This window comes from Carassius auratus, linkage group LG28B (genome assembly GCF_003368295.1).
Source record: "Carassius auratus strain Wakin linkage group LG28B, ASM336829v1, whole genome shotgun sequence".
NCBI classification, from domain to species: Eukaryota; Metazoa; Chordata; class Actinopteri; order Cypriniformes; family Cyprinidae; genus Carassius; species Carassius auratus.
Window position 1 is genome coordinate 4137161 of NC_039293.1, and position 16065 is coordinate 4153225.

At 39.8% G+C, this 16065-nt stretch overlaps 1 protein-coding gene and 1 pseudogene across 1 annotated transcript in view; both read left to right on the plus strand.

Moving 5' to 3' along the window:
• The first annotated feature begins 1246 nt into the window (after positions 1–1246).
• On the plus strand, positions 1247–2107 carry LOC113067549 (GPI-linked NAD(P)(+)--arginine ADP-ribosyltransferase 1-like; annotated as a pseudogene).
• The window catches only part of LOC113067797 (NAD(P)(+)--arginine ADP-ribosyltransferase 2-like), a 95875-nt gene continuing 81067 nt past the window's right edge, over positions 1258–16065 (plus strand). The window contains exon 1 of the mRNA XM_026240268.1: positions 1258–1297. The gene's annotated coding sequence lies outside the window, so the exon portion shown is untranslated. The remainder of the gene's footprint in view (positions 1298–16065) is intronic.

Sequence of the window (16065 nt, forward strand, 5' to 3'; positions counted from 1 at the left end):
CATTATTTAATACAAAACCACACATAATATTTCTACTGTATCTCTGTCACTCACTCTGATATTTAGTTAAGATGAGTTCTGTCTGTCAGGTCTTTAATCAGTTCTGTGAATTACTGTATGCTCATTCTTTATAAAGTAGCAACAATGTCGTTTACAAAGTACAGTACTGTGCAAAAGTCTTAGGCACATTAGTATTTTCACATCAAAAAAGGGTTTTAAGCCAGTTATTTATATCTTTTGCTGTAGTGTGTCAGAAGGAAATATCAGTTTGCCATTCATTTGAATAATAATCTAGTGCGATTTTGATTGAACAAGCAGTCTGACAATGGCAATGATATTTTCTACTGACACACTACAGCAAAATATATAAATAACTCACCAAACACCATTCTTTTAAGAGAAAATACTAACATGCCTAAGACTTTTGCATAGTAGTTTATGTATAAAGTAAGTATGATTAAATTTAGTATATTTAAATAAGTGTAATTAAAGTATGTGTTCGTTCATATGTGTTAAGGACTAGATTGTCGCTGGAGGAAACAGCTGTGATGTGACAAGCAAAAACTTTACAGTAGATGAGAAACCGACTGCTCCCTCGTGACCTTTTGTAAACCGTATTTATGACAAAGTACTGCACAGATACGGATTCTAACAATATATCGATAAACACATGCCTTGTGTCCTCTGTTTGTGTTTAAGTGCGCTTGCGCTGCTCCGCTCGCGGTCTACGGATTGAAGGGAGCACTGAAAGACAGGAGGAGACCGGTGATGTAATTTATGTCATGTGCAGGTGCAAAGGATCGCGTACAAACCAATAGGGTGTCGGAATTGTATAGACTTCTCATCCAACCACAATCAAATTCATTCCATCCGGACGACGCTATTTATCTGTATAGTTTTTTTTTTTTTTTTTTTTTGAATGATGAGAAGCCGGAATGAAAACAAGCCGAAATGAAATAGCAGTAACCAAGCTATTTTTAAAATGTAAGGAGTAGAAAGTACAGATACTTGCGTGAAAATGTAAGGAGTAGAAGAAAACTAGAAGAAAACACAATCTGACAACGAGAAAGAACAATATTCCCAGGTAAATTTGGTGTTCACATGAAAGATTAATGTACATATTGCGTTCTATTATACTCAGTGTCATTGGTTTAATATTTGTGAGGCACTGTCGTGATCTCCTCTCTTTCAGTATCTGCTCTTCACTGGATCTACAAGATCATCGGAGGGATCTGTCTGAATCAAGATGCTGCTGATCATTGAAGCTCTTCTTCTCATTTCAGCTGCTCTAGGAAAGGTAAGATTGTGTTCTAGTATGAATATTACAGACGTGAATACTGATGATTGATCATTATGATCCCTGTTAGAATTAAAATCCCCCATTAAAATCCACTGGATATGGCACTGAATTCAGTTTATGATCGATATGAGAAATGTACAAAACAAATGGCAAACCTGGTGGAGAACAAATATCTGGAGCAAGAAAAGTCTAACCCCGAAACTGGCTTTGGAAATGCTTGGAAACTTGCTGAAAAGAATCACAAGCCACCAGGAGAGAACTTGAAAAAGAATCATTTAATCGCCATTTATGTGTATACTAACTCAGAAACATCTGATGTATATAAGAAGTTTAATGCAGCTGATCATTAAGACAAGAAAGAATATGAAAACAAAACTTACAAATGGTATTCACTTCACTTTCTGTTAACAGAAGCAGTACAGATTCTGAAGAAAACACAAAATACATGCTATGATACTTATCGTTGAATTTGATAAAAATGTTCTGAACAAAGAGGTTCGTTTTGGCTCATTTACTTCATCCTCTAAGAATAGTAAGAGTACATCCGATTATGGGTCTAAATCTTGTTTCGAAATCCACACTTGTCAAGGTGCTGATATTACAAAATATTCTATGATTTCTGAGGAGGAAGAAGTGCTGATTCCTCCGTATGAGATGTTTAAAGTCACTGCTATCAAAAGAAAAACAGATGAGCCTAAACTCTGGTGTGAAACTGTCTATGTGTTGAAAAGCATTGGAACAAAAAGTGACCTGAACTGTGCTCTAGTTAAGAAACCAACCAACACCAAAAGGCTTAAATTCAAATGATAAAATCATGTACAACATTTCTATATAGAATGTGTTTTTCTCAGTTTTGTTAAATACTTTTTTGTTAGAAAACACACTTTGTTTACACAACTTCAGCATAATGAAATAAAGTTACTTTTATGTGACTCAATTCAGTGGCCTTTAAAGCTGCGGTAGGCAACTTTTGACAAAGGTACTGGGTTACTCCGCCGCGGTATCCCCGAAGCAATCTAAAATAGTCCGAATATAAACACTTATTATAGGTGCACCCTAGTGATTCAGGACAAGCCAAAAAACACGGTTTCGAAAATGGATTCATGGTGTACTCGCTTATTATATACATTTTTCTACATTTTGAACACAAACAAAGTTACGGACCGCAGCTCTGATTGGTTATTTTTGACAGGGAGCGATGGAGTTTCTGCAAATGGCAAAAGGAGCACTGGGAGGAGCCAGAGGAGCTTGATTTTTTTCACAGATTATCTGTCTCATATTCTACTGTCAGGACATAATGACAGGATTTATAAATATGTAAAAAATATTTTTTTTTACAAAAGTTCCCTACAGCACCTTTAAGTGATTTTGATTTATTTGCTCATATTTACACATTTTTGATGAACAATTTAGTGCTTGCTAGCAATATCATAGCCACCAATACAGCTACAGCAAAAAAATAAAAACATTTAATTAAATAAATTAAAAATGTTATCAATACAAAAATACCTTTTTGCTTCTTGATGAATTTAATTTGTTTCAGTAAACTTAAACATAAGTTCAATCCACCTAAACATTTAAAAATAAAAACTGGCTTAATATTTATAGTAATCTTTCTTAATCAGGAGACTGAATCAAACATATTAGTAGCTAGCAGTTAAATGAAAGGGATTGATTTATATTACATTTACATTTATTCATTTAGCAGACGCTTTTATCCAAAGCAACATACAGATGAAGACAGTGGAAGCAATCAAAAACAACAAAAGAGCAATGCTATAACAAGTCTCAGTTAGGTTAACACAGTACACGTAGCATGGGATTTTAAATGATATAATAAATAAAAAGAAAACAGATGGAATAAAAAAGAATAGAGCATGCTAGTGTTAGAGATCTTTACACACACACACACACACATACAATTGAATAATAAATGAAAAGAAAATAGAATACAAAAAGATTAGAAAGGTAGCTAGATTTGTTTTAAGAATAGAATTATAAAAAAGCCGATTCTTGAAGATGGCTAAGGACTCAGGATTTAAGTAGTAAATAAATTGTTTTGTTCAACAAAACATTTATTTATTTAAGTTGTCTTACATGAACTAGAAAAGCTTAACTCAGTTTGATTAAGTTCACTAAACATTTGCACTTGAAACATATGTAAGGATTTATACATGAGTCTTAGACAGACAGTTGTGTTCCTACTTGAAACCACAAAGACCAGACTTTATCAGAGGAGATGAGAAGATTCATTCTTAACTCTTACTCTTTCGAGCCGCATGTTAGAGACGTGTCTCTGGTCGGTGAGTCTTTACTCACTTCAGATCTTGCTAGAAAAAAATTACAAACAAGTCGAGAACAACTTCATAATAAACCGAAATAAATCAAAATACTTAATATTTAAAATACGACAAAAAATATTGTAACCCTTAAGTGCCCACTTTATAAGCCCATAAACCAGATCGTTTTGTGAGCAGTGTCCTGAGTTTAGCTCCAACTTTTCTAGTATGCTTAGTAAGACCTTGATTAGTTAGATAAGGTGTGTTTAATTAGGGTTGGAGCTAAACTCTGCAGGACACTGGCACAGCAGAGTCTGGAAACCCCTTACAACAAGTTGTAATATTTCTTCGGTCAGTGAGCTGTTTTGTGTACATACAAAATCATAATTTGGGGATTTCACTCCTTTATTGTAATGCAGGTCAGCGCTGGTCAGCGCCGTCATTAACATTTTTATAAACCCTTTTAGCAATTTAAAACATGTTAACATCACTGCTAGATATCTAATAAAAAAATCAATATTTATTCACCTAGTATAATAATAGTAATTTCTCTCCCTCGTGTAACAGAGCAATAGCCAGATGGTCACCCTACTTATTCAAAAGAGTTTAGTCAATAATGATTCCTAGGCAGCACTTTAAGGTTTGGCTCAGATTATTAAAAGGTAACCAGTGCATACTTCCTGGTTCTAGTAAGAACTCTTGCTGCTATGTTTCGGACTATCTGTAGTTTGTAGCATGGACCCAAAATAGGACATATGTCAATTCAATCATCATTAAAATGGGACTAAACCATCATTATTAAATAATAATAAAATTATATATATATATATATATATATATATATATATATATATATATATATATATATATATATATATATATATATATATATATATATATATGTCACGGGTGACAAAAACGAGTCAAGAGTTTCCAGAGGGAACGATTTGTGTGCGACACATCCCACTCCGGTACCGGAGGTGCGTTCCGTTTGACCGTAAGTGTACTGCGAAGTGGACTTCACAGGGTATTCCGCCATCTTAAGTGAGATTCCAATCCAAGGGGAGCGAACATGTTTAGTTCAAAGGGCACTGCGCACGGCACAGGGAATAAGGGAACATCGATACATCACTTCACAGGAAGTGGAGAGCGATTATCCCCCAACTGTCATTGTGCGCAGCACGTCATCACCAGTCAGAACGTCGGTCTTCGCTGTCTTCGTACATATTCATTACGGATTGTAAAAAGGTATGATAATGTAAAAGTGACTAGAAGCAGACGAGGCTCTGCCATTTTACTTTATTTTACTTTATTTACCTCAGTGTTTACTACATGGCTGTGCGCGTGAAGAAAACGCACAAGACCGCTATGCAATTATATGACCATTTATTAAAAACACATAGGCCTATAGGCTATACAGTTAACCAAATAAAAGTTTATTTTCATAGTTGCATGACAGCAGGGCTTCAATTCTGTTAATAGTCAAGTAATAGCAGCAATTGTCAATTAAAGTATATAATAAACATACGTTTTTCATTATATAGTACTCAATGTTTTTTTATTGTATAGTGTACATATTTTAAATGTGATTGTAAATAAAAATGAAAATATGAATGTAGTCTTATATATTTATATCATAATCTGCGCGACCCCATCGGTGACTTTCTTTGATGACGTTTGCAGGGCATTCCAAATGAGCGGTTATTGTCAGTGAAAGTCCACTTCAACTTACCGTGCTCAGGGAGTAGGGAGCAGTGAACACTGCGTAGGGACCCTGTCGAATGGAACGCACCTCGGGTGTGGAAGAAACATTGTCCGGCCTGATTAGCGCTAATGCACTGCAGGCGTGAGAGAGAGACGAGCGGGGTTCTCATAGGCTTCCTGCTTTACAAGCCAAAGATAAAAGGGCTATTCAGAGAAGTTTCGCAGTGGGTTTTTGTAGAGCAGTTTTGGGCACAAGCTTGCTCAGGGCAGTTATTTGGATGTGAAGGTTTCCTGTTAAAGTCTCCGGTGAAAAGGTTTCCTATTGAAGTCGTCTGCATTGGGAGTGTTCGTTGGGGTGAAAGCCGCCCATTGAAGTCTGCTGGAACAGAGTTCGTTTGTGGGAATCTGCTGGACTGATTTATCGATTGGATCTGCGCTGTGAAGGGAGAGAGAAAGATAAGTGAATTGATTTCATCTTACAAACGTTCGAAAAGCTTGAAGAGGATACAGTGAATGCAAATCTGACTATTGGGGAAGCTATGTGTTTCATAGTGTGCTGAAGAGGAATTGAGGATTGAATATCCCCCACGGGAGTGTAACGAATGGATTGAGACCTCTGATCAGCCTTACCGTGTGAGTGAATTGCAGTGTTTTTGCCTTATTGTTACACATTGATTCATTGCTGTGGATTTGTGGTAAACACGAGTGTGGTGTGCTTTTGCTGAGAAGCGGTCCCAACGTTTGTGAAAAGTTATGATACCTGCTCTCTATTAGAATCCCAGAGTGATACAGCTGATCTGGTGAGTTACCTTCTTGCACTATCCTCTCTTGGGTTTTCTGAGCTCTGAGTACTATACTGCCTCGCTGAGATATCCTCTTAAACCACTCTCTCTGTTTGCGAGCTCTAGGAAGGAACATATTGCTATGCAAAGAACACTTACCTGTCTACTCACTGTCTGAGTCTTGGAAGTATGCAGCATCGCTGGTGAAGTAAGCTTTTAAGCCACTGTCTCAGTTACGTGCACCGACACCAGTATCCTGTACTGAGGAGACTTCTTACCACCTTATTTACAATTGAGTCTGGAAGTACACAGCATCGCTGAGGAAGTAAGCTTTTAAATGATTCTTTCTCTAATGTGCCCCGGTGAAAGTATTCTGTACTGCGAAGGATCCTTACCTGTCTACTCACCGTTGGTGTTCCGAGGGATGCAGTATTGCTGGAAGGAATGTATAATTGTGGGAGAATTTTTGCCTTCTTACTTACCGTCTGAGTCTGGAAGTATGCAGCATTGCTGAGGAAGCAAGCTTTTAAATCCCTCTTTTCTCTAATGTGCCCTGATGAAAGTATTGTGTACTGCGAAGAATCCTGACCTGTCTACTCTCTGACGAGTCCTGAAGAATGCAGCATTGCTGGTGAAGTAAGCTTTTAAACCACTGTCTCACTAATGTGTATAGATGCAAGTATCCTTGACTGAGAAGCATCCTTACCTGTATACTCACTGCCCCAGTCCTGAAGAGAACTGCCCCATTGGTGAAGTCGCCGTCAGGGCGAAACTGCGACGTATGATCAGTACCTATCCGTAGCTGAAGAAGACCTAGAGGACACTAAAGTCTATAACACTTGTGCTCACTGATATATTGTGTTCAATAAAGATTGTTATTCCTTTGAAATTACCTCTTGTCTGCATTGTCCATCTGTTGCGGACCTGAAATTCCGGTTTGTGTCAGTAAGTAGTGCCAGTGGACCCACGCCTGTCAAGCCGAGTGATTGGAAATAGAAACTGAGAACTAAACTTTTGGAGGATGTCAAGGGACAGATGGTCGGAACTATCTCGGAACCTGTTGGGTGAACTCCGTCGGGGTCGAGTCGAGGGCGGATCAATGGTGAGAGAGAGGTCGTATTCGGAGGAGGGGCGAGGTCCTGTGCGCCGCCCCCTACGTCCTGTGGGCCCACGGTTCCAGTGGGATGACTAGGGGAGGCCCATCTGTATTAATTGCGGAGATCTGGGACACATAAGTCGTCAGTGTGAGCTCCGTCAGGGATTTCTAGGTTTTTTTTAGGTTTTTATGGACCCCTTTGTGTGACCCTTCTTCTGTTCCTGCTTTACGAGATGACTGTGTTGGGCGTTGTCCCACCATGGAGGTTCAAGCTAACGGAGTCACGATGAATTGATACAGGTTCTCAAGTTACATTATTCTCTGAGAGTCTGGCCCAGAAGTTGTTTGCAGATCGTCGCCAAGCAATGGAAGCTTCCTGGCTGACTTTACGGGGGGCAAATGGTCTGGACATCCCCTACACTGGGTACATCATGGTAGACTTTCTGGTCCGATGGGTTCCCGTCCAACAGAAAGGGGTTGTTATCGTTCAAGATCATTGCTTGGGCATTCATTGAGCACTCCTAGGGATGAATGTTATACTGGATTGCTGGGAAGAATTGTTCCGGGGCCGGCCGGCTCGGATGTCTCTGTCATCGGCGAGGCAGGACTGGGACCAAATTCTGACCGATTGCCGAAGAGTATGTAGTCTGTGGGCCGCGCCAATCATTCTAGTGCAGAAGAAAACGGGGGCTTGGAGATTCTGCGTTGATTACCGCAAACTTAACAGCGTAATGAAGAAAGACGCATTCCTGCTGCCACAGATTGAAGACTCACTCACCAGTCTCACCCAAGCAGCGTGCTACTCAACACTGGACCTGGCGAGTGGATTTTGGCAGGTGCAGGTAGACGACCGAGATAGAGAGTAGACAGTAAGACAAGTTCAGTCATTCCTGGGTTTTGTGAGATATTATCGACGCTTTATAAAAGGATTCTCAGGGCTTGCCAAGCCATTGAATCAACTTCTTGCTGGCTCCGGACCTGCCCGTGGCAAAGGCTCCCCGTCAGTGCAGTGGGACTCCACCTGTGAAACCGCTTTCCAGAACCTCAAGCGGGAACTTCTGAGGGCTCCTATCTTGGCTTACGCAGACTTCACCCAGCCGTTCCTTCTGTACACTGACGCCAGCAATGCAGGTTTGGGAGCCGTGTTGGCCCAAGAGCAACAAGGAGTGGAGAGAGTGATTGCATATGCAAGTTGAAGTTTACATCCTGCAGGGCTGAATGCAGCAAATTACAGTTCCTTCAAAATCAAACTACTGGCAATGAAGTGGGCCATGGTGGAGAAGTTCAAAGATTACCTGTGGGGAGCCAAGTTGACGGTAATTACGGATAATAATCCATTAGTACACTTGCAGACCGCCAAGTTGGGGGCAGTAGAACAGTGTTTGGTGGCCCAACTAGCAAATTATGACTATCAGCTTAAGTACCGACCCGGCCGAGAACACGTAAATGTGGACACCCTGTCCAGACTCCCAGCCACCCGGAGGGATGACCAAACGCCCTTTTGTACCCCTGGCCCCGAAAACGAGTTGCTGGTGGCAATGGTGGAAGCTCCCGGGACTCTGAGGGATGTTCTGTCCAGTTGGGGGTGGGACCCCGGGCGGTGGAGAAGGCTACAGCAGGGAGATGCAGATCTGTATCAGGTTACATCGTACCTTAGGCCGAGGGCAGAGGAAAGGCAGGCTCAGACAGCGGGAGTACAACAGCTCTTAAGGCAGTGGAAGAGGCTGCGATTTAGAGAAGGGGTAATCTCTGCACACCAAGGTTCAAATTTTGAGGGCCCTATTTTAACGATCTGAAACGCAAGTGTCAAAGCGCAAAGCGCAAGTAAGTTTGTGGGCGGGTCTCGGCGCTGTTGCTATTTTCCCGGCGGGATAAATGGCTCTTGCGCCCGGCGCAAATCTAAAATGGGTTGGTCTGAAGTAGCTTCATTATTCATAGGTGTGGTTTGGGCGTAACGTGAAATAAACCAATCAGAGCGTCATCCAACATTCCCTTTAAAGCAGGTGCGCAAGTTCCATTATGGATTGCTATTATTATGGCGTATTTACCAGGCGCACGCCAGGAGCGGTTCACAGCCCAGGAGACTGATGTTCTTGTAAGAGCAGTGAAAGAAGTTGTGTTGTATGGGGATGGGAGAAACCCACCCAAAATAGCGTCGGTTAAACAGACGTGGGAGGAAATAGCCACAATTGTTTCATCAATTTTTTTTTTTCCTGGTTCTTGACGGACAAACCAATTTGTCAGATGTCCTTATATACATATATGACCTCAAACAGGTCTGATCCTTAATTACTACAATTAGCCTGAATAATTTGTAAGCTAGATTTATGCCTATTTTTTCACATCTTCATGGCACACCACAATGATTTCCGTCATCTCATGTGTTAATATTTTTTTAGTGTAACAATTTATGATTTGCAAAAATAACTGTTGCATCTGTGTAGATTACATGAGCAAAGTGTATGCGCGTTGTGCACGCTATACATTATGGTCAAGCATGCGCCCTTAAAATAGCATAATGAACAACGCGCAACGCGCCACTGACTTTAGACTAGGTTTTTTCTGGTCAGTGGCGTAATTGTTTAATGGAACAGCAAAATAGCACCAGGGATTGTTTGCGCCGGAACATGCCTCCTTTTTTGCGCTGAACCGCCCAGGGAGCGCAAGTTCATTCACTAGTTTAGCGACGTACTTCTGTGGAGGGAAAAGCGCGCTTTGCGCGGGTGCAAAATAGGAATGACACATGCGTCGGTGTACAAAGTCAATTGCGCTGGGTGCAAGATAGGGCCCTGAGTCTCGAGTCATCCAAGAGCTGAGCCACCTTTATGGGTGCCGGAAGACCCACAAGACTTCATATCATCTTCAGGGTAACGGGGGGTGCGAAAGGTTCAACCAGACCCTGCTGGGGTTATTGGAGACCCTAGAGAGTGAACAACAGGGCCAATGGGCCGAGAGTCTCCCCTCGCTGTTGCAAGCCTATAACAATAGTGTGTACAGTAGCACCGGGTATGCTCCTTCCTACCTCATGTTTGGACACCATCTCCGCTTACCTGTGGACCTGCTCCTGGGGACTGAGGCTGCCACCATCAACTGCTCGATGCTTATCAATGAGTTTCAGATCATCTGAATGCAGCAGCAGCCACGAACAAGCGGGTGTATGACCGGACTGCATGATTTGTGTGCGACACATCCCACTTTGGTTGCATGCTGGATCAGAATGTCACAAGACAGCCATGACAACACACATCTATTAATCAAGACCAATAGATTTTCAGCTGTCCAATGTACTGGCATCCCAGCAAGAGAAGGCAAGGAAATGCCTATTAAAGATAATCAGTGCTGTGCTGTTTCTGGCAAGACAAGACAAAAAGAGGCAATGATGATGATGAGGGAAACTTAAATCAGCTTCTAAAATACAAGTCAGAAGATGACCCTAGTCTGAGCAAATTGTTGTCCCTCAAAACTGATTATACTGATTATACTCAGAATGAAATCCTCAATTTATTCAGTAATTCTATAATTTGTGGAATTGCAAAAAAAAAAAAAATCAATTCACTTCTAAACTTGCAGTTTTGTGTCATCTTGGATGGTACCCAAGATTTATCAGGAAAGGAACCAGAATCATCAGCCTAAGATATGTTGATCACGATTTAATAGTCCATGTTGAATTTGTTGGCCTGTATGAAGTCTCTTTTACCACAGGAGAGAACCTGGCACAGGTTCTGAAGGATGTACTGCTCTGTCTTAACTTATCAATCAGTGGGCTGAGAGGGCAGGCTTATGATGGTGCTGCGAATATGGCAGGAAAATATTCAGGGGCACAGGTCATCATCAAAGAGAGTCAGCCACTTACATTATAAGTCCACTGTGGTCCGCACTGTGTAATTTTAATTACACAGCATGCTTGCACATTATCTCCTGTTATCCGTGACTCTTTGCAGTGGATTCATGAAGTGGGAGGGTTGTTTCACCAGTCTGTGTAAATTAAGTCAATTTTCCAGGATATTTCAAAGTCAAAGAGTGGATCTATTACAGCCATCAGACTGCTAGCTGCTGTCAACTGAGCGAAGGACACGATTGCAAAAAAGAGGACAGAGGATGCATTCCAAAGTGTCTATGATGAAGCAATACAAATGTGTAACTCCCTAAATCTGTCTCCACTTAAAATGCCCTGTGTTTGAAACCCTGTGTGGTCAGGGTCCAGCACATATACCTACTTCTTCTGCAAAATACTTCAGGGCAGAATTTTTCAAGGTCATTGATGTTGTTAATGTGCAGTTTCAAGAAAGATTTGAGCAAGAGAGTCTGCTTATGATCAGTGCTCTTGAAAAGGCACTATTGACAGGAAAGTCAAATGGTGGTCTATTGGATCAGTTTCCAGAATTGCACAGGACTTCACTTAAGGTGCAGTTAGCAACGTTTAAGTCCAAGTATAATTATCAGTCAACTACTGAGGCTGCAATCATTCTTCAGAATATGTTGTCAGAAGTCCGCCAACTTTTTGACCAAGTGGAAACAATTGTGAGGTTGCTCATTGCTTTCCCCGTTTATTCAACAGAGGCTGAAAGAAGCTTCAGCAGGCTTCGAAGATTAAAATCCTTTCTCCGAAGCAACAGTGTTGCTGTATGTCACATTCACAATGACAAAATTGACAATGTAAATAGGGAGATGATTGTTCAGCAGTTCATATCTGGGAAGGATTGTCACAGAAACACAGTTTTGTGAGGATTGTCAAGCAAAATTGAATTTGAATTTGAGTGAACTTCACAAGGAATGGACTGAGGCTGGGGTCAAGGCACCAACAACCACCACACACAGACGTGTCAAGGAATTTGCTGAACCACAGACAATGTCAGAGGCATCTTACCTGGGCTAAGGAGAAGAAGAACTGGACTGTTAATCTTGAGTACCTATAGAGTAGTACTGCAGCCTTCATATCTCCAAAAAGTATTTAGTTTTATTATATTTATAAGAGAAAAATAGTCTGTGCCAATTTTTTTTTGGAAAAACACAAGCCGCTGGAGGCGTGACGTGTGGGCGGAAATAAAGAATCATGAGCGCGAGTAGGCTTTTGCGTTGATAGCGTTTAGAAGTTGTGACATTACCGTGAGGGAAAAAAAACATCATCCAAAACAAACCATGGCTAACAGTCAGATTCAGCTGTTTATTTATGATCCAGAATCAGATCCCGAGGCTGAAACTGAACGAGAGCAGCAGCAGCAACGACTACAGCAGGACGTCTCTATGTGGTATGTATTGAAACTGTATATATTTGCTTAGCGGTTTTGGAAAATGACTGAGTTCCACTTTATGTCGTCTTTTTTTTTCTTTAAAGGTGTACAAGGTTTACTTGATGTGCTTAAGCGCCCATAGCTAAGTTAACAACACAGAGATATTTGAAGCAGTTTTACTCACCGCCTGCGGTTCCAACACACGATCGTGACCCTTTTTCGTTGGGATTGCATCATCCTTAAGAAATAAACGATACGCAAATTTACTTCACAACGCAAACTACTTCAGTCTGTGTGCAGTGAATTTATTTAGTACACAAGTTTCACAATTTGAGTTGAATTACTGCTGAATTACTAAAAGTTTTGATATTTAATATTAAGGTAACACTTTTCAATAAGGTTTCATTGGTTAATGTAAGTTAATGTATTATCTATAAACAAACAATGAACAATACATTTATTACAGTATTATTAATGTTAATACATTTAGAATGGAAAACAGTAGTAGAATACTGTTCACTGTTAGTTCATGTCAATTCAGAGTGCATTAACTGTTAACAAGCACAACCGTTGATTTTAATAATGCATTAGTAAATTTAGAAATTAACATTAACTAAGATCAATAAATGCCGAAGATGCTATAGTTCATTCTTAATTTGTTAACTAAACTAGTTAACTAACGAACCTTATTGAAAAGAAACCAATATTAATATAAATTCTGTCCAGTTTTATTGTGTTACTTTCAGTAAAAGTGTGGTTATTTTATTGGCTTGAGTTTTTCTTAATTCAGTATCATTAAAATTTAGGTAAATTTAAAAAGTCTTACAAAATAATTGTATACTATGTAATAAAATAATAAATAATCATTAAAAAGCATATTCGTTTTCTGCAAAGCGATCCAGAATTGTAATTTTGGTGCATCCCTAGATGTAAGACTACATGTTTTAATTTAATTTACATTGAACAATAATTCACTTTCAAATGCACCAATTGCTGAAGGGCCTGCATAACTTTCAAGTACAAGTTCAATTGCATCGTTCAAAATACCTTTAGTAGATTCATGGTTCAAAGTGTTTATTGTCATATACCGACCCAAAATCATACCCTCACATTCACAAACTGTACACTATACAAACTTTACACACATACAATGTAAGAAACATAATAATAAAAACTATGCTGCAGTAGTAGGAATGTAGACTATGAAAATAGGTGTATAGACTATTTATATTGTAGACTATGTATAATAAGACTATGTATATCTTTGCAGGCATAGAGTAGGAATATAGAAATATAGACTATGTATATGATATATATATATATATATATATATATATATATATGTATGTGTGTGTGAATTGATGTTGATAGTGTTGAAGTTATTCAGCCAAGTGATGATATCTCAGATCATTATTTAGCTCTGTGCAAACTTCATATAGCCAAAATTGTAAATTCTAATTCTTGTTACAAGTATGGAAGAACCATCACTTCTACCACAAAAGACTGCTTTTCAAGTTATCTTCCTGATGTATCCAAATTCCTTAGCATATCCAAAACCTCAGAACAACTTGATGATGTAACAGAAACTATGGACTCTCTCTTTTCTAGCACTTTAAATAAAGTTGCTCCTTTACGCTTAAGGTTAAGGAAAACCATTTGACACCATGGTATAATGAGCATACTCACACCCTAAAGAGAGCAGCCCGAAAAATGGAGCGCAGCTGGAGGAAAACAAAACTAGAGGTATTTCGTATTGCTTGGTGGGAAAGTAACATATCCTACAGAAAAGCATTAAAACTGCTAAATCCGATTACTTTTCTTCTCTTTTAGAAGAAAACAACATAACCCCATGTATTTATTCAATACTTACAATTCATAGAGAAAAATGGTATATGTGAGGATTTCCAGTCAGGATTTAGACCGTATCATAGTACTGAGACTGCTCTCCTTAGAGTTACAAATGATCTGCTCTTATCATCTGATCATGGGTATATCTCTCTATTAGTTTTATTGGATCTTAGTGTTGCGTTTGACACAATTGATGTCTGAGAATGACCTGAGAGGGTCATTGGGCCATATAGTCGGGGGCCAATGTCTGAGGATGACCCGAGAGGGTCACCTAAGTCCTAAATCTGTGAGAAACAGCCCATAGAGAGTGTTCTGCAGTGTTCAGCTGCTAAGACTGTGTAACCTTGGAAGAGCAGAGGTATATAAGGTGGAGGACTGCCCTCTTCCTGGGTTGGTTTCACTCTGCAGGAACTCAGTGTTGCTGTATGACTGTCTGACCTTCTTTGCAAAGAATAAAAGCTTTCTTTTTAATTATACCTGAGAATGAGTCTGTCTCTTATGCTGATGAGAGTCGATTGAAATTTTGCCACGACAATCTTTTCTTAGAAAGCCACGTTTCTAGCATTTGTAAAACTGCATTTATCCATCTCAAAAATATATCTATATTACGGCCTATGCTCTCAATGTCAAATGCAGAAATGTTAATCCATGCATTTATGACCTCAAGGTTAGATTATTGTAATGCTTTATTGGGTGGTTGTTCTGCACGCTTAGTAAACAAACTACAGCTAGTCCAAAATGCAGCAGCAAGAGTTCTTACTAGAACCAGGAAGTATGACAATATTAGCCCGGTCCTGTCAACGCTGCACTGGCTCCCTATCAAACATAGTATAGATTTTAAAATATTGCTTATTACTTATAAAGCCCTGAATGGTTTAGCACCTCAGTATTTGAATGAGCTCCTTTTACATTATAGTCCTCTACGTCCGCTACGTTCTCAAAACTCAGGCAATTTGATAATACCTAGAATATCAAAATCAACTGCGGGCGGCAGATCCTTTTCCTATTTGGCGCCTAAACTCTGGAATAGCCTACCTAACATTGTTCGGGAGGCAGACACACTCTTGCAGTTTAAATCTAGATTAAAGACCCATCTCTTTAACCTGGCATACACATAACCTTGGATTTATAAGGTTCTATCTGCATTCTGAGTAGTTTTGAGATATTGAGCTTTAAAGTTTTTGTGTTCCATAGACTTCTGTAGATAGAACCTTTTTGTTTTTTGTAATGTAATGTGCAAATTGAGGGCAACTACATGATAACAATAGCAGCAGTAACAGTAACGGATGTGCAAATTGAGATGAAGCTATATGAGTAATATTAACAAATATACAATGGTAGTAATAACAGCAATAACATTACAAATGTACAATGAGATGAAGCAATTGAACCGATTGTTCTCTGAGATATATAAGTCCACTAGCTAGCTACCTGTTTAAGAGTCTAATAGCTGAGGGGAAGATTTACACTCCTATACCTCCATCCTCATGGTAAGAGTGTGAACAGTGTGTGTTAGGGGTGGGTGGGGTTTTTAATGATGTATGCAGCTTTTCTGTGGACTCTGCGATGGTAAATGGCCTGCAGAGAGGGCAGTGGAGTCCTGATGACCTTCTCAGTAGTTTTCACAACTCTCTACAGAGGTTTGCGGTCCCTTACAGTTGTGTCGCCATACCATGCAGTGATGCAGCTGGTCAAGACGCTCTCATCAACTTAGGTGACATGGCAAAATTCCTCAGCTTTCTCAGGAAGTACAGTCGCTGTTGTGCTTTCTTAACCAGCTGGGTGGTGTTGAGTGTCGAGGTGAGGTCCTCGCTGATGTGGACCC